Raw genomic sequence first — 20,342 nt, 5'->3', positions numbered from 1 at the left:
AGCATGGGTAGAGCGGAGTCACCTGCATCCACCTTCATCACCTCCAGATGAATACCAAAAGGTGCCGTGTGGATGGAGTGCTAGAAATTGCATTTTCACAAATCCTCGAAAGTCCAGCTTCCTCTTTATCTTTTGTTCAGAGAATAACAAAGAAAATGCTTCCACTAGGAATCTTGAGAATCAAAGGATGACACACTTTTGCTCTCTTTTACACTAAAGCTATCTTGCAACTTGCCAACATTGAGGGGTAAAAATACTCCAACTTATGGACAAAGGTATTCTATGTAAATGAGCGGCACAAGTGAAAGATAAATAAGATATACAGGAATTACTCTATAAGAGAAACAAGCCCTTTTTGCCCTTACTAGTGAGTTTTTCAGTTGCCCTTGACCCACTGGTCTTCTCTACAGGCCATGTAATGTGGCAGACCTAATAGGAGATGCCATTTTCGTCCTTTCCCTCCGCTGGAGTTTTTCCTTATGGCTTTCTGTCCTTCTCGAGCTAGGGAACAGGTCTCAAGGTATATTCTAGGCCCTGACCTTAAAGAAACTAGAAAAGAGTATTGGAATGACCCCATGTGTCACTCCACCCACTGAATTAGTACATTTAACATACAGATAAGCGGGCTTCCTTTAGTCGAATTGATTGAAATGTCACAGATAGAATGTCAGTCCAGAATCGAAATCTGTTGAGTAGATGTAAATATTTGGGAGGACTTGTCTAGTACTTTTTATTTTTCTTCCCCACATAATTACTTCCAGGTGTTATATTATCAATCTGCAGATGCCTAAGCAATTTGATTTTGGTGAGCCTTGAAATTCTTCCTCTTCAATGCAGCAGCATAGGATGCTGTATTTATGATGATATTCTGTGCCTCTTCTAAGAGTCTAGTATTTCATTCTGTAGAACTAGATACAGGACATTTTGGGCACAATCCCTGAACTAGGAAATGGTTCTGTCTCTCGGTCTCTTCCAGCCTGAACACGCCTCCTAGGTCAAGCCATGTGGTCCAGCTCCCGTCTCAGGCAACTCTGAGAGTGAGGCATTGCAGCAGAGATGGGAGGCTCTATAGAGAATCAGTGATGTTGGAAATACATGTATTGTTGGTCATAGTTTTTCTGAAATGAATAATACATTTTCATGTAACCCACCAATGCCTCAAGGCATACAGTAAACATATTTTGAAACTTAGAAAATAATGTTGTATACTTTTACAAATAGCACCTATTCATTTTTACAACACACTTTTGTCTGGTGTGGATATTCCTAGAACATCTGCACCTTATTTGCTGAGGCATCATTATTACCGCCTGTTCTTAGAACCAACACATTGCAGATTGGCTACGTCAATAACACAACATTCATGTATCAAATTGAACAGCCCTCTGTCGTAATCTGAACTGAGGGAATGAGCTTAATATCATAGGATTTATAGAAGAAACATAGGCTGTGGTAGATTGGAATGTCGGAATCATTCCAAACTTAAAATTCTAGGAATAAATACTAGGAATACCTGGCAGGTTTTAAAATCAGATAACTTCATATATTTGGAAAACTGTTGGCTAGAAATAAAAGAATTTATTGGAAATTTGGGGATTTTTTTTTTTTTTTTTTTTTTTTTTGGTATTACTGGCAAATTTCAGAAGTGTATTTGGAAATTTCTTTAAAGGACTTAAAGAGCTTTAAATAGATTCAAGATCCATCTTTCTCTGCTGATAGTCAATGTTACAAATATTGAATGGCCATCTACTATGTGGTACAATTAGAAATGCAGTAATCCCATAGAGAACTCAACAAATAGAAACACAGTCCTTCTCCTAAGGTGCTTAGAACTGAAATGAAGAGATTAGCCCGACAGGTACGGAACAATAATATAAAACACACTGTACGTCATTATTGAAAAATATTTACTGATGTTTACCAATGTGCAGTGCACTGTGCTAATTACATACATTACCTAATTTAATTCTCTCAGCACAATGAAGGAAGAAGATAAATGGGAATCAGACAAGTAAATGAATATGCCCCAAATTACATAATCGTAGATTGTGAAGCTGAGCTTTAAGCCACGTCTGTCTGAATAAATGCAAGCCCATTGCTTTTAGCTCCCGTGTTCTTTTGCCTCTTGATGCCTATACCACAGCACCAGCTATTGCTGCCTTAGAAATTCAGAGATGAGGAAGGTCAAGGCTATTAGGAAGACGCCTCTTCCCCTGCCCACTCAAAGTGTGTTTTGAACTTTGAAGTTTATGGGATGCCCCAGGTGGAATAAGGGAGAAACTACTTGTTGGCTCTTTGTCACATGGGAAACAACAGCCAGAAATTCACCTCTGATTCGAAGGTTTTCATTGCTTGTGCCCACCCTGGTTTCACCCTGACGACGATTTCTCTGCATTACACTTTCCGAGGGTAATCTGAACCCTCCTTTTCTGTGTGAGATGCCAGCTTACACCATGCAACAGGGAGAAACTGAAGCTGAAGCAGAAATATGGGCAGCAGAAATAAAAAAATCGACAGATAAATACTGTCAGGGAGGAGATGGGATGGGTCTCCTTTTATATTTCTACCAAATACCTATGTGGGTGTCAGTTCTGTAAGTATCAAGTATGCCAGCCAGAGAAGACAACCCGTAAACCAAGACTCACCTTCAGAATGAAAATCTTGCATTTTATGGGAGGCGAAGTCATATTTATTGTTGACCTAACCATGTGTCTGCTCTTTCAACAATCTTCAAGACAAGTATTATCATCCCCCTTTTAAAGGTTAGGATATTGAGGCTTGAGGAAGCCACAGAAACCCAGCTGCCATCTACTATATACATTCTGCACTGTGAATCAACAAGGAGATTTTGAAAGTATTCTGAAATGTAACCACAGTTAGAGCTGTTGACTTGATCATGCCGCACTAAGCAGTAGAATTTTCAGCTAGAAAATACGATGGTAACTCTGCCAGTTATACACTAAGAAAAATGAAATGCCCTAATTGAGTAAATCTCTGAAACCACACACTGGGGACTTCTTGGGCCTTGTTGCTCAACTAAAGCCAGGCTGCTGGCAGGAGTGATACGAGATGCCCAATGGATGGCAGACACTGCCAGGATCTGGCAGTGCATTTCTGCAGCATTCACTGACTCCTAACAAAGACAATATTTAGTTCCCAAGCTCCCAATCCTGATTGATTTGTCTCTTTCTTTTTTTCCTCTCTCCTTTTTTTTGCTCCCAATTTAAATTATAAACTATTTATTACTGACACATCCTTTTTTTCTGGCCCAGCAGTGTCCCGGGCCAGCTTTTTGGCTCAGGTTTTCCCAGGCATTGTCAGGCATTTCTCTGGCTCCAATGACTCCAATGTTTGTCTGCAAGTGCTCCAGGCAGATGTCTGAAAATCACCCACTGACAGATTTATGTTCATCAACCTCTGCAACACCCTCCACCCCCAGCCCAAACCATATCATACTTGTGGGTGAAAGCACTTGGAGGCCAAGTTCACCAAGTCCTCTCAAGCACATGCAAAACTAAGCCACGGAATCGCAATGGCATCCCACCCGCCTCCTCGGCAACGCACGTTTCCCTGGCCTGTTTTCTACTCAAGATCTGGAACAACTTGGGTCTCCAGGTTTTTGAAACAAGATTAAAAGGTCTCTTTTACAGCACTTGCCGAAAAACTCCCCGGAGGAAACGTGGTTGGCAGGTAAAAAAAACCAGGACCTGTCTCCTTGAAAATCACAGCTGTGTTATCTTTTTCCTCCACTGATCACTTCCAGATTATCACTAGGGCAGCCAGCCAATGAGCCAGTCCTCCGTGTCCCAGAGCCCGACTCTGGCAATAGCTCATTTCCCCACAGAAGGGAACGCATTGGAAGATATATAGCTGGGTGATGTGCAGAGCGCAGGGAGGAAGAACTTGTTAATGAGTGTGACTTTGCCACAGAGGCAAGTCCACACAGGAAGGTGAATTAAGAGCTGGTGCAGCAGGAAGTTTTCCAACGCGTCGGGACGAGGTCAAACACAAAAGAACCCTTTCTGGGAGGAAAGAAGATTGAAACTGTAGGGGAAAACAAAACGAAAACACACCCCATGTGAACCTCGCAATGATGAAATCTGTTGTTGGAGAACAGAGTACTTCATTCAGCGTCTCCTGTCTGCTTTTGCAGAACAAGTTTTCTGCAGTGCCCAGCTGGAAGCATCTTCTTCTCCAGGGTTCTCTGGCACCTGCCCATTGCTCAGGTCCAACTAAGAGGAGTGGCTAACAGAAGGCGACCTCAGCTTTGGACAACTGCTGCAAACAGAGACATCATAGTGACTTTTTCGGAAAAAATAAAATTGTCAAATCAGGACCCTGGCTGGTCAGAAGTCTGTTTAACAAAATTCACTAAACTGGCAACATAGTAGCCATGCCAGCTTATGTGGGTAGGATTTGTGCTGTAGTCCCTGTTGGTGGTGACAATTCAAATGAATTTTGCCCACAGGAAGTCATTGATTTGGCAAGAATCATCAGGAAATTGACATATACATTGAGCCATTTATTCACCCAGCGTCTGTTCCATACCTACTATAGGCTGGGACTGCACTAAACACCAAGGATAAGATAAGATCCCCTTATCACCTACTGACTTCAAGGGCTTGGATTAGCAGCTCCCAAACAGTGTTTTGAGGCATACCAGTCTTGAGGCAGGAAAATATGCTCCTGTCACTGGAATATGGTTAGAAAAATGCTACATGAAACCAAGTTAAACAGGTTTCTTTACTATTAGGCTTTCTACAGCCTTCAACATGCTGATGTGCCCATTAGCAGCATTTGCCAAATTTATTGACCACACAGCACTTTTCTACAACATACTTCTTAAGGTCAAATTGCACACTAGTGATCCAGTTGGGGAAGAACAGCTACAGGCTCTCAGCAAAGAGACACTGGGGACCTGGAGCAAGATTCCCCTTCAGGAAGTGCCCTTCTGGTTTTCTTTGCCTTGGGGTAGACGTGTCGCTGCTCACTAAGCCTTACCCCATAGTATATGAACTATGACAGAGGCATGTCTTGGTCACCAAACACTGTGCTGTGTGTGTTGTCGTATCACAATAATCTGAGTGGCAGATGTTACTCTCCTGGTTTTGACCAGACAATGAAAATGAAGCTCAGAGATACTGAAGAACACAAAGGCACAGTGCTTTCAAGCTCCATAGGACTAAGATTCAGGCCCTATAATCAGCAGCAAGAAATCAACCATTTTAACTTGGAGCAAGTGATGAAGATGGATCATAAAGACAGCACCAACTCCCATGAAAAAGTGATGAATGTTCTAATCCTCGAATTTCTAGCCTTTGAATGTAGGAGGGCACTGTCATCTCATCTTGAAGTGTTTTCCTCAAACATGTCTGATTTAACAGGACTGTTGTGCTTTTAATCATTAATTAAGCTTTTTCACCAAATCTGCACAAAACAATCTCCATGATCTTTCTTCACGTAGCTATAAGAAACATCAGGATAGCTGCACTTCAAAGGCAGCAAATATCTGCTTTTTCCTTGGAAACATAGATATGTTTCCTTAAAAATGAGACCCTGGCCAAAGCTCCACTAGAAAAATCAGCCCTTAATAATTCTCTGATTCTTTTCTGAAACTTTCTGCAGACTTTTATGGGAGTTGCTTTGGCATGGCCAATATTTTTTCAGTGGTGTCAATGTTTTATGCTTACCTATTTCTATTAAAATTATATATTTTTGCAGCTCCCAATAAAACTCATTGTATGGTATGCTAGAATAAATCTCAAAATCTCCCTGAAGTGCTAGAAACTTTCAGATATATGACTATTAAATTTTTATTTCTTCAGCAAGTGGCATATGTGCCAAAATATGCATTTCATTGCTGAAATGGTCACAAGTCCACAAAGCTGTGTTAAAACCATGAAGGGGTATTGAGTTGTCCATCACTAGAAATCTACATCCATTGAGTGAGGAGTGGTTATTCAGTGGTTATTCCCACCTTCCACAGAAATCCCTGAAGTGGTTGTTCACCTGTGCATCTCCCACATCCCAAACACATTGGGCACTCAAAATACGTTTGCTCAATTGAAGTTGTTTTCCCAGGAATAGATCAGATTCTTTTCTCCTTAGAATGGCTTGAGGTTTTTGCCATAGTTTCAGAGTGCCAATACAGTCAGGTCGTCTTTTATTCTTAGGATAGTGAATCACAGACCAAAAGTAATAACAATACTTTCTGTTAAAACTATGATGAATACAATTTAACTCTACTGTCAAAAGGGCAAGACAAACAGCCTATAGGTAAAAGGAAACAGGTTTCAAGTTCATATGAGAAGAAACTTTCCATCAGATTAAGTGTGTTCGTGCTTTAGGCTCTCAGAAGATGGCATGAGCAGGCTCATGAAGCAGGAAGTTCTCTGTCACTAGAGGTATTCCAGCACCATCTAGATCAGTGGTTCTCCAACGGTGGTGCCCAGACAGCTGGGTACATACTAGAAACGAAATTTCTCAAGACCCATCCCAGACCCACTAATTCAGAAACTCTGTGGCTGAGGTTCAGCACTGTGGGTTTTAGTAACTCCAATGTCTGCTGGAGCTTGAGAAACACCGACCTAAACTACCACTGGTCAAGAATACTGCAGGTAGCATTCAACCATTGGATAGGAGATTGGACTGGATGGCCATTCAGTTCTGTAGTTTCACGAGTCTCATAAGGTTCTTTGGTCTGCATTATTTTCTTTTTGGGAATGAGGAACTGATGCTCTACCAACACTCAGGCTTGACCACTGGCAACACTATGAGTTATGGAAACAGAACTGGAATACATCACTACAATTGTTATAAACTCTGACATTAGAATGGCCTGAGGAGCTTTAAAATAAAACAAAATACCAATACCTGGGACTAATTTCTGGAGATGACACCGGGACCTACTTTTTACCAGGCACTTTCATATTAATTATTTCATTTAGTCTCCATAATAACCTTATGAGATGGGTGTTATTACCATCCCTGTGTTTACAGATGAAAAAGTCTCAAAGTGGTTGAGTGACTTGTCCAAGTTCAGAGAGCCAGTAAATGCCAGACTCAGCACCCATGTTTCTTCTCCTCTACCTGCTTCCCTCCTCCTTTGTACACCAGAGACTTTCTGCATGTCCATGGTTCCCCAAGCCACTGTGCTGCTGCCCTCTGGCTGCACTGGTCTTGTCACTGAGCCCCCTCAGCTCATGCTAGCATTTCTTGCAGCTCCACCACTCTGTGCTTCCCCCTCTGTGAAATCCGAGTAGGTATCATGGGTATTTCATTCTCTCGCAAACATGCTTTCATTGGCTGCCCTCAAAACTCACCATCCATGAGCAGAAAAAGAGGCTGCCTTTGGGTCATGATATGAGGGCCTCCAGGAAGACCCTTATAAGCCAACTAGGCACTGCTAGCTAAAATTCCACTTTTTCATCAATTAGTTAAGTATTTCCTTCCACTAAAATGAAATGAAATGAAAATGACCCCAAAGGAAGAGCACATCAAGTTGATAAGAGCCAATTACATCTTAGGGTGTGAATTCACTTAATTAGATCTTTTCCAACTCAAAAAAATCGTCTCTACATGAGGTAGAAGAACAAAGGGGTGCAGAACACAGGACTGGCTCCGCAGGAGGTGGAAGGAAGAAGGGAGAAGAAGTCAGGGTCCTAACAGCCCAAACCTCCTGAGAAGTACAAAGGGCCTATGGGAGGGGCCGCATCAGCAGGGAGACTGTCACTGGGGAGGGAGGAGTGCAGACAGCAGAGACCGTGCCTGCCACGTGACGCTTTTGCTGCAGAGAAGGTTCTGGTCGGCGACTCCATGCACTGGTTAGTTTAGTCAGGGTCTTCAATGACAAGCCACGGAAGTCCAGAGAGGTGTCATACCTTGCCAGGAGTATACTGGCCAGGCGTGGCACAGCCAGGACCAGAGCTCAGGGCTCCTGACTCCCTCTTTTCTAAATGTGTCTTAACACAGTATTAAATCAGAGTCTGTGGCAAACTGGTCAACATTAAAGAAAGAGACTAAGAACATAGTGGCTACAATAATTTGCTGGGGTAGAATATAAAGTACACTGTGTAGGACCGAAAAACGTTTTAAATGTGTAAAAGGAGGACAGATCCAAAGGTCTGTTTCTGATCAATGTTCCACGGGAAGAGGGAAGAGAGGACAGTGGGGGATATGTTTTCAAAGCACTGCCCAGGGTTTTAACTGCTCAGTTCCCATTGGTTTTAATGATGCAGACACAGCTAAAGTTCAGCACAGTTCTTTGAAAATACGTCCTAAGGGCTCAAGAGTCCATGAAAAAGGAACTGAGAGATAGAAACAGTACCTGCCTCCCTTAGATAGGAAGCCAACCCAGGGGTGTCTGCTCATAATGCCGTTTACATTGTCTCCTTAAATGCAATGTAGGCTCACTCACTCTTACTAGTTTCACAAAACCGCTTTTGCATTTAAATATTTATTCTTTTTTTTTTTTTTTTTGGATTTTTGGTAGAGATGGGGTTTCACCGTGTTAGCCAGGATGGTCTCAATCTCCTGACCCTCATGATCCATCCACCTCAGCCTCCCAAAGTGCTGGGATTACAAGCGTGAGCCACCACGCACAGCCTAAAATATTTATTCTTTAAAAGAGATTAAAGAGACATAATGACCAAATGTCCCATGTGGACTCTATCTAGATCATAATTCAAACAAAGCAACTGTAAACAGATATTCTGGAGACAATTGGGAAAATTTGGTTATGATCTGCATATTGGATGATACAAAGCTGTGTTCATCGAGTGTAATAATTATTTGTAATTCTTCTTTTTAATGCCTGCATAATTCAGAACACTGAAGCACGTAGAGGTAAAAATGACATGAAGTCAGTCTTTTAAAATAATTCAACCGAAAAGAGGAAAAGAGGACTGAATAGATGAAGCAAATAAAGTGAGATCTTAACAATTAGGTAAACATACATTCGTGTGTGTTTAAAATTGTGTAATTTAAAAATCCTTAGGCAAATATATAGAGAAATGTATCATCCTGCTCTTGCAATTACTCCTAAGAGCAAAATTGATGTGAAACTCTAAAAATTTCATAGTTGAAAAGAATGTTAGACCTTGTCCAGTCCACTCCACCCATCCCTGTCTTCCAGATGAGGGATCTCAGAACTCCAAAGCTCTTCCAACTATTTAATAGCCCAGCCAGGACTAGAATCTGGTTCTCTAGGCTTTCTGTCCAGAGCTCCTACACCAAACACCATTAGACAAGCATAAGAATGTTGCTTTCTAATCTTTGTGCTATAAACTCTCAGACAGGGTACTATGATTATTTTACAGAAGCAGGTCTGGTCAAAGGCCAAATGAACACTTCCTTTGCTCATTCTGAGTAAACGTTTGCATGAAATAATTCTCCCTATTCTCTGCAGACTCACCCCCTCCCCACTCCCTTCCACTCCTTTCTCCATCCCCAAGGACACTCCATCCTCCAGGATCCTTGCATTCTTTGATGCCTTTGACCTCATACTGAACTTTGGGTGTCTGTGTCCACCTTCCAATGTCTAACCTATCCTGCTAAAACGTTGCTTAGCTCCAAAGCCCAGGACAATGCAGCTACTCCATGAACCCTTTCATCCCTTTTCCAGTAGAAAGTGTTCCCTTCCTTCTCTGGACACCCCTAGCCCTTGTTTTGAGCCTCATTATTGTCCTTATCTCCTTCCTTGTTAATGGTTAAGCACATGTATGACCTGCCCTTTCAATGCTCTCGTGTCAGGCATGCTGAGATGCAATGGCAGAAATCAGAGAAGAAAAGGAGAAAGCCAGAAGCAAAGAGGCCATGTAGGGCCAGGAGTTATGATGTGGCTTGTCCTGGAAATAGCAAGGGAGGGATACAGGTTTGGGCCAAGATCCAAACATCATTTCTAAAGAGTATGAAGGAAACCTGAACTTTTCCTAGCTGGGAGCATCAGTATCCAAAAGGAGCCAGCCTGATGGGTTAGGGCTGGTAGGTGGGCTCTCCTGGCATTGGCAAAATCAAGTGAGGCAGCTCAGCAATGAGGGCAGGGCAATACCGGGCAGGGCAGTACCAGCCAGGCTCTCAAACTGGGAAGCTGGTGAGGGTTAAGCAGGATGTCATCCAGGAGGCCTGGATCCAGGAAAGCCTCTATCCCTGGAAAGGAAATACAGAAGAAAGTGGACACAAATCAGGAGCATGTGCCAGAAAGCCAGGCAAATTCACTGGCCATGGTGATGGCATCAAGAGAAAAGAGGGGCCTGAGACTAAGGCTTTGTGAGCAGGTGTTCTAAGTGCATTAATTTCACTCATATTTATTAAGCACATACTCTAAGCCAAATGCCAAGGATACAGGGATGTATTAGTCAGGGCTTTCCAGAAGAACAGACCAATAGCATGTGTGCATTGAGGGAAAGAGATTTATTATAGGGAATAAACAAATGTCTCACATGATAAAGGAGGCTGGCAAGTCCAAAATCTGCAGGGGGGACTGGCAGACTAGAGACCCAGGAGAGCCGATGCTGCAGTTCCAACCATAAGGCAAAATGGGCAGTCTGGAGACCCAGGAGAGCTAATATTCTGGTTTGAGCACAAAGACAGTCTGCTGTAGAATTCTCTCTGCTGGGGGGATAGTTGGTCTTTTTGTTCTACTCAGCTGATTGGTTGAGGCCCACCTACATTATGGAAGTCTCAAAATCCACCCACTTAAATGTTAATCTCATCCCAAAACACCCTCACAGAAATATCCAGAATCATGTTTGATCAAATATTTGGGCATCCCATGGCCCAGCCAAATGGACACATAAAAATAACCATTAGGGACAAACAGAAAAGATCTCAACTCGTTGCAGAAACTGGAAGACTAAAAGGCCTTATACCTGGATGAAGACCCAGGTCATTATATGATTCTTGCAATGGGCAAGAAAGGATGAGCCCACGAGCTTGTAGGGGTGGATATGAAGGGGTGGTGCCAGGGGACTGACATAAGACAGGCAGCTTTTTAAGCTATTGGAGGGAAGGGAGCAAGGGAGCAAGCCATTCACCACTAGCACACAATACAGGAACCAGGCAGCCGGGATTTGAGTCCAGGTCTACCCGTTGCTAACTTGAATAAGTTACTTCACCTTTTTGTATCTCAGTTTTCTCCTCTGCAAAATGAGGCTATTGGTAATACCTAAATCAAATATAATATCTAAATTCAATAAGTTAAATTATTGTAAAGCACAAATAATATTTGTGAAGCCTGGTACATGGAAGTGCTGTGGAATTGTTTGCTAGTATTAGTCAAAAGCACTAGAGCAGCTTATATATTGTGCTCTGAGCACTCGGGAAATTTTGAACTGAAATTTTTCTTCAAATAATACAAAACGAAAAGGGACTAAGCCATATAAAGATTGTCTTATATTTCAGTCCCGTCTTTTTAAAAGGCAATTTTATTTAAGCTACCTAATTAAAACTCTTCCAAGATTTCCTGTTGCCTTAGGAAACAGACTCATGTTCTTATCAGGGCCTCTAAGGCTGCCTGATTTGTTCTGGATGTGTCTCTGCATTGACTCACTTCTTACCTCTCTCATCCGGGATCCCCAGGCACCAGGGCTGCCAGGTTTCTCCATGTTCCCTGAATTATCTTCAGGGTCTCTGCAGTGCTGTCACCTATGCCTGGAGCAGCCCTCCTTGGGTCCTGCCCTGCTTACCTACCAGCTCCCATGCATCATTAGGGGTTCTGTTTAAGGAAAAGTCTCTCCAAGGTATGCTTCTGTAGCCCCTGCTCTTCTTCACATCAATCATCAGTAGCGTTGGAATTAGATGTGCAATCATTATCTGTCTTCCTTCTCACCCAGCTCCCTAAGACTGGGGATCAAGTTTGCATCATTCACAGTTGAACCTCTGGGACCCAGCACAGTGCCAGGCACATTGTGCTCAGCAAATACATGTTTGCAAGAATTTAATAAATCTAGAGATGACAGGTTTCAGCTCTCAGCTAAGTCCAACTAATTTCCAGTGGCATTTTAGAAGCCAGGTTGAGAAGGATTCTGGAGCTTTGTCAGATGGCAACTGTCTAAGCCCATTGGTGTTGCTATAGTAAAATACCTTAGATTGGGTAATTTATAAAGAACAGAAATTTATTTCTTATAGTTCTAGAGGCTGGGAAGTCCAAGATCAAGGCATTAGCAAGTTCGGTATCTGGTGAGGGCCCAGTCTCCCCTTTTGTGACAGCACCTTGTCGCTGTGTCCTCTGGAAGGGATGAACACTGGGTCCTCACACGCTGAGAGGGATGGAAGGGCAAACTCGCCCCCTCAAACCCCTTTATTAGACACTAATACATTCATGAGGCTAGAGCCTTTGTGGTCTAATCAGGTCCTGAAAGCCCCACTTCTCAGTAGTACCACCAGGGGTATTAAGATTCAGCATGAATTTTGGAGGGAATGTATTCAAACCACAGCACTGGCTGAGTGTGAAAGCGTCCTACCACAAGCAACATCTGCCAGGGACAAGGGACGTTAGAGGAGGAACAAGGGCATCTGACATCCATCTCTTTATCAGCTAAGAGTGAACATTCCCTGAAACACTGTTAGGTTTCATAGCAGTCAATAAAATTTAAAGAAAAAGTGTGAGGGTGGCTCTTATCTGAACAGGTAAAAACTGCTGGAGCAATCATTGTACTGCAAAAGCAAGTAAACCAAAATGTTGTCATCTATTAGATTCCTACTCCAATCATCATTCTCACATTTCATATGTATTCATGACTACCTTTTTATATCAATAAAACTGTGTCTGTATGTACTGACACCAATTTTTTTTCATCGCCCATTTAAAATCTTGTGGCATTATAAGCAAAAAAGATTTTTGATTTGGGAGTCTGCCCTGGTGGACATCAGCCCAATTAGGAATGGGCTGTAGTTTCAGAGGGAAGTTGGAGTGGTGGAATAAAAAAAAAACAGCGGTCAGAGTCAGATATTTCAGAGTTGTGTGATGGTTCACAAGCTATTACCTTCTGAGCCTCAGTGTCCTCCTCTGTAAAATGGGTGTGTAGAAAAGAGTAACACGGCAGGCACATAAAGAGCTCTCAGTAAACAATAAATATTACAACTAGTATTCAGTTTCACACTTTGTGGGTTTCTGCCTACCCTAGGCATGAAGAGCAAGTGTTACAATTATGGACGCTTTGGCTGGCTGCAGCTAGAGCCCAGGAGAGAGTCTGTCTTTCTCAAACAGGTGGCACAAAGATACCATCCAGGAATAACTGTAGCATTGGTTGTAATAATGAAAAACTGAAAATAACCTAAATTGCTATCAATAGCATATCATTTTTGCAAAAACACTAATTAAAATCAGTATACATGTCCATACACATGTGTAAATGCACACACACACACGCACACACTATTTTTGGTGTATAGACAAATATCTGGATGGGTTCATGCATAATATTAGTTGTTACCTCTGGGCAAACTTTATATACTTCTGTGGTGTTTGAATTAGTTCACAAGGAGAATATGTTACTTGAATCAATCAAAAGTAAATAACTGAATGAATGAAATAGTCAATTAAAATGAAATAATGAAGTTTTTTTAAAATAAATAAACAAATAAATAGAAAAACAAGCAGACAGGTGATATTCACCATGAAGGCTAATGCTGAGTGATCCAGGAAAGGATGAGAAAGTGTGGCTACTGGGAGCTCTGAATAGCAGAGTCCCCATCAAGTCAATTAACTCACTTCAGGAGGTCTTCTTAGTCTCACTCTTCACTGTCAGACCAAGAATGCCCAAAGGGAAGGCAGTAGCTTCGGGGTAAGTGCCCACTCCTCCACAGCACTGGGGCAACTCTACTGAGCTACAGAGCTAGAATTCCCAGGGGAAAGCTGGGTTCCTCTGACATCTACACTGTTGTTGAAGGAAACAGTGAGTTGGCCTCCAGGCATGTTCAGTAGTGGACTGTAGGTTTTCCTGGGATGTTCTCTGAGAGACTCAGAGAAGAAGAAAGAAAGAAAGAGCAAAAGGCTGGACAAGAGATACTGTAAAGATCGGAGATGAGAAAGCCAAGGTGTGGATTCAGAATTGTGTTTCAACATGAAATCAAAGGTATTGTAAAAAATAAAGACAATTCTACCCCAGAAGAACATGGGAGACTATGAATGTGAATTGTAAGAGAAGTGTATTTAAGAACTTCGCTGAAAGAGAGATGCTAAATATTCCTAAGTTATGTTTTAGGACAAGATTGGCAACTCATAGCTTTGTAATTTAGAACAAGAGGCTGGAGGAGCTAAACTTTTTTTAAAATGTATTTTTTCCTAGTTATAAAACTTGACAAACATGTTGCAAATTTGGGAACTATGAAAGATTTCAGTGAAGAAATACTTCCCAGAGTATGTATACTGTCCGGAGATAATTACTGTGCACACTTCAGTGTATATTCTTCCAGTCTTTCATTTCTACAAATACATACATATTTTTATAAAAATCAGAACCATACACTATTTTCTGTCTTACAGCCGGCTTTTCCCCACTTAATAGTTTATCATGGAAATGTTTCCATTCTATTCAATTTTTCACAACGTGAGTTTTAATAGCTATAGTATATTCCATGGTATGGGTATACTATACTAAAATTTATCTACTAGTCCACAATTATTGGATATTTATGTGGCTTCTCTTTTTATGGACTTACAAAAACATTAATCTTTATGCATGCCTCTCATTGCTTTTGAGATTTCCTAGGTGAAAGAGATAGGAACAAGTTTGTGCTTCTCCATAACCATTGCCCAACTGTACTCCAGAAAAGAATCAACAAATACTCCCACCAGCAGGCTAAGAAAGTGCTTTTCCTTCCATCCTTCCACCCCAATCAAAGGGGGTATTAGCATTTGAAGGGGGAGATGAAAAGGAGGAATTTAAAAGGGAGAAAATGAAATATCTACTATAAATGGTAATGTCTTTGTTTACTTGTAAAGAACATTTTTCCACATGCCTGTCATTAGATGGATTTTTCACATATCCTCTTGCACTATGAGTCTATGATTGAGACAGAGCCAAATATATACATTCATTTTCTTTTCTTATAAATCTTCATTTATTTAAATAATAGTTTGGTGGATGGTTAAACCATGATATTCTTCTATGTCCTGGTCACACACAAAAATTGCCAGGACTCTCACTTATTTTTCCCCTGAGACCAGACTCACATCTTTAATAGAAGACTTATAGATAAAGAAAACAGGATGAAGCCTTATGTTTATTTTTGCTATCATTAGGTACTAGAATAACACTGTTTGATTTATACATTTGAGCTACATTATAGCATTCCAAATGCCAATATTGGAATCATAAAAAAGCAGCTGTTCTTTTCAGCTATTTATTCTCTTATTAGCAAGGTTGCCTGATTTTTATTCTAAAACTGTATTTATTTTATTCCATTTTTATTGCCAATGTAAATTAAATGTGTGTTTTTCTTTGCATATATTTAAATTTTATTTTTGAACACTTGTGCAAAAAATACTGTAAAATCCCATTAACATTAATCAGGTCCACATTTCTCAAATTCTTATCTGCAATAACATTAAGTTAAATATGTATGTATATGTGTATATTTTGGATTGTATCCATAAAGTTTTAGAAAGTGAGAAATTGGCCACAGGGAGGCAAAACTAGATATTTATATCAATCCTATTATTTTACTGCCTCATATAAGGTCCAACACAACATACAATTCCTGTTCATCTTCAGCAACCATGCAAATATTTGTGTCAAGCAACCTAATCAAAAAGCAAATATGCATTTATTAGGTGTTCATGTATTTTTACATCAGCAAAGTTAAAAAAGCAGAGGGAAGAGCCTCTCTACATTAAAATGCTCAAATGTTAACTAGATAAAGGCTGGCTAATTTCCCCCTCTTGACTTATTGTTATAGTATTTTTTAATGTTTGATTGCTTTTATCTTGTAAAATGAAATGTAATCTTATGCTACTTTGTTTTTCTATTGGGTCTTAGTTAACTGCGCCAACATTTAAGTGAAGACCTAAATTTTCAACTGGCCTCAAAAATTATGCCTATGAATTGGGGCAGTCCAAAACCAATCACACTTACCCAAATAAATAAGGTTCATCACAATCTGCTTACTAAACATATATTGTACAAACATTTGGGATTAGATAAGCTATAACTAATTCTTTTTTTTTTTTTTTTTTTTTTTTTTGAGACACAGTTTTGCTCTTATTGCCCAGGCTGGAGTGCAATGGCACAATCTTGGCTCACTGCAACCTCTGCCTCCTGGGTTCAAGCGATTCTCCTTCTGGCACCTCCCAAGCTACAACTAATTCTAAGATTAGGACTAGCAATATAGACCTATGCTCTGAATTTTCTTAAAAAAAATTGGTGAAGGGGGATGGGAGAGCAACGCTATATTCTGCCATCATCCTGTGAATAGCATTCCTTTTCTTTCAAGTTTGATTTTTATAGTAATTTAATCACCATAATTGGTGGGCAAAGAAGAGGTGATTTATGTAATTCTTGTGGGTCCAAAGCCAAACAGATGTGGTTTTCTGTTCTCCTAAAGTGATTTTCCACATTGGTCTTTAAAGGTGGTGTTTTAGCAGTTGTTTTCCATGCTGGAGAGAGGGCTGGCTCTCCATGGAACGTGAAAGGGGGTGTGCACAAGCTCCTGAGCAGGACGTTCATGGCCTTGCCTGCCTCTTTTGGCCCCAGCCCATCACATACTAAATCCTCCTTTCTGGGACTTTGAAAGAGGCATGAAAACTTTTTGGCTTTCAGCTTCCCTACATATAAAATGAAGGGATTGGATTCAAAATCTAAAATCTCCTCCAGTTCTAAATCCTATGAATTCATCATATTAAAATCCTGCAATTTAGATAATTATGTTCCATGTAGTTTGATTTCCAAACAGTAAACATGACAAAAATACATTAACGTCCATTGTCAATTTCAGCTTTAACATGTATGAATCATTTGAACTAAGGCAGATTTTTAACATGTGATATTCAATAAAGAGAATTGCATAAATGTTTGTTTTGAAATTAATTTGACATGTGTATGTCTTCTCAGTAGAAACCAAAAATCAGTCTAAAAAAACCCTCAAATTATTAATGAAATACTTAATGTGATAGGAAATAAGCAGCCGTTTATTTGGTGCTTTAAAATTAGAGGATTAATATTTTAATGCGATATATAGGGATTCTGAAATTTCACATTTTGTTATTTTTAGCTTAAATAATATACCACATTTATTATGAAAGAAATTAACTTTGCTGATGATACATAGGCCACTCAAATATTCTCTGAGTTTATCTATTTTAAAGAATTTCCAACCCAATTGCTTATTATTTCTGAAGTAGCTTCTATTTAAAACACCTCTCCAGATATCAAAGCTCTGACTTCACTCAGTCACTTTTCCCATTAGGCAAACCTCCAGAGAATTTGTCTCAAGGTGAAATTTTTTAAGAATAGACATCAAATCCAAAGAAATTTTAAACAATTGTTTCTCTCACTTTAGTAACCCCGGGAACTCAGTCACATGGATGTGCCTTGTGCATCTTCCTCCTCTGAGCTAAACAAAACAAACCTGTGAACAACAGAACAAACATTTGGAATTAGACAAGCTATAATTAATTCTAGGATCAGGACTGGCAATATAGACAACAGAAATTCATAGCCAGGCTGTGTCTTCCAGAGGTGAGAATGCTTTCTCTTCTTCTAGAATATAGAGTCCCTCTAGACAATAGGGATCTTATTAAAATGTAGATCCTTATTGAGTATATCTGGGGTTGGACCTGAGTCGTAATTTCTAACTCACTGCTCAAAGTTCCAGAGTTTACAACATTAGCACCTCAGAGTTTGTTAGAAATGCAAACTTTCAGACTTTCAGGCCAACCTGGGCCTACCTTGGCAGACTCTGCATGTATAATAACAAGATCCCCAGGTAATCTGTATGAACATTTGTGTTTGAGTAGCACTCATCTACCTCAGTTTAGGAATTATTTTCCAATGGGTTTTGGTCAATACTAAAGTTTGCTCCCACACACACTAGTCTAAAGTGAGTGGATTCTTCCCCTCATGTATTTGAAAGGCATGAAAATCCCTGCCAGACAGTTTGACCACAATCCAAGGACAGCTGAAACAACTAGTTCTCTGATGTCACACCAACCTGAACAGTTCCCAATCAAAAAGTAAGCTTGAACGACTTTTCTGCTAGAGCAGTGGTTCTCAAATCTGTCTACATATTACAGTCACCTTTAAAAAGAGCCTTTAAAACAATCAAAATGTAGATCCTACCCTGGACCAATTAAATCACAGTCTCCAGAGCAATAGTTCTTAAATTTCTAAATATCTGAATCACTGAAGGAGTTGTTAACACACAGATTGGTGGATCCCAAACCCAGTCTCTGAGTCAGTGGGTCTGGACCAGGGCCTGAGAATCTGCATGTATGACAAGTTCCAAGGTTTTATGTGTCTGTGGACCACACTTTGAGAACCACTATTCAGGAGTTGGCCCTGAAGAGTAGCATTTTTTTTTAAAACCCCTTCATGAGAGTTTAATGTGCAGCCAAGTTTGATAATCACTGTCCTAGAGAAAGATGAGCCCATAAAAAAACCATATTAGTTCCCATACTTCGTGTGAAATGTGTTTCATCACATTAAATCACACACACTAATGCTCAACCAGTTTCAGCACAGACTATCCATGGCTTCAAAATGTTTCAGCAACAGGAAATGTTCAGTGGGATTTTTGTTTAAATGTGTATTTTTTTACTGCTAGTATGAAAACTCCTCAAAAGCATGGGCTTTCTTGAATGCACCTTTGTCCCCACAGGTACTACACACGGGGGCATGGCACATAGACATGTTCAATAACTGTAGAGCTGAATCTGTTTATTGTCCACCCAACACCAGCCACCTGGAGATGGACATATGCTCTGTTGAGAAAAGGACAAAATTGCCTGAAATTTTCATTTTTCACCAAGCTGCTTTGACAGCATATAAATGTAACCAAAACTCCTGAATGTTGACACAAATATTAGACAAGCAAATTATCTTCTCACAGCCCATTCAGTCGATGCGTAAATGTGATATTCTCAATGGGAGCCAAAGCTTGAGAACTAGCACTACACAAGGAAAGAGAGAAGCCTAGTTCAAACAATTCCTGTACAGGTAAAGGAGGGTCAAAGTTTGACAAGGCGAGCATCCCTCCCTGTATGACTGAAAAGAAACATCTAAAGTAGTAATAAATAAATAAATAAAGCTAAAAAGCAGTATAAATAACAAAATGGAAAACAGGATGAAAAGGGCAACACATTACACAAAAATGGATCTGGAGAAATTAGGATTGACTGAATAATTACATTTAATTATCAAAATCTTAGTGGTATAGATTGATTCTTACAATATGCAACAGGCAAATTCGATTTCAAGACCATGTTGATGTCCATCAAACACATTATCCAATTTACCCTAGCTCCTAAGCTTTGGTAACAAAACATCACAGCATTGCAAAATATATCTATCTAACATAGGGTAAATGTTAAGCAAATGTTTGTCGGGTCACATCGCACCATCAATACTAGTGAATAACACTTCCTAAGGTTTTCAGGTAGCATGAACAGAAAACATCCAGTATTTGTCTATTCTTTTGAGGACAATAAGAAAAGAATATCAGTAGCCCTGTCTAGAACTTTCTGCAATGAGGGAAATGTTCCATATCTGTATTGTACAATATGGTAGCTAGTTGCCACATGTTGAGCAACTGAAATGTGGCTAGTATGACTGAGGGTCTGAATTTTTAATTTATTCAATCTTAATTAATTTTAATTTAAATAGTTACACATGGCTGTTGCCTACCATACTGGACCTCCGGAAACAGGGAGGAATGCCAGAGCATAAATGCTTTAGGCACTTTCTGTCATTCTCATAACCGTGTCCAAAATCTGCCTCTTGCTCCACTCCTTGGATTCATCAGATCAAAAATAAGACAAATCTAAAAAATATTCCAGTTAATTTCCTATAGAACAACAACACAGAGGCTTCCACTGTGAAATCCACACTCTTTGAAAGGTCACAGACTCCCCCCACTTTTATAAACAGTCCCAAAGTAAAAGGAATCACAATGGCCGGCAGCTTTAGTATTTATAAATCGCAGTCCTTTGGACAGAGGGAAAAAGGCCCTTTTAAAGCCCAGACCTCTTTAGAGATTTCCAATTGTGCCACCCAGTGGCAATATGGTTGGTTGAATTTCTGACTCCAGCAGAATCCTCTCTGACCAAGGAAGAATCCTGCACCATCGCGATGATAAGCGGTAAGCAGTCAGGTAAGATAGTGACAATGATGGGATGGGGGACCTAA

This window comes from Macaca thibetana, chromosome 3 (assembly GCF_024542745.1).
Source record: "Macaca thibetana thibetana isolate TM-01 chromosome 3, ASM2454274v1, whole genome shotgun sequence".
NCBI lineage: Eukaryota > Metazoa > Chordata > Mammalia > Primates > Cercopithecidae > Macaca > Macaca thibetana.
This window is presented reverse-complemented; position numbering follows the sequence as displayed.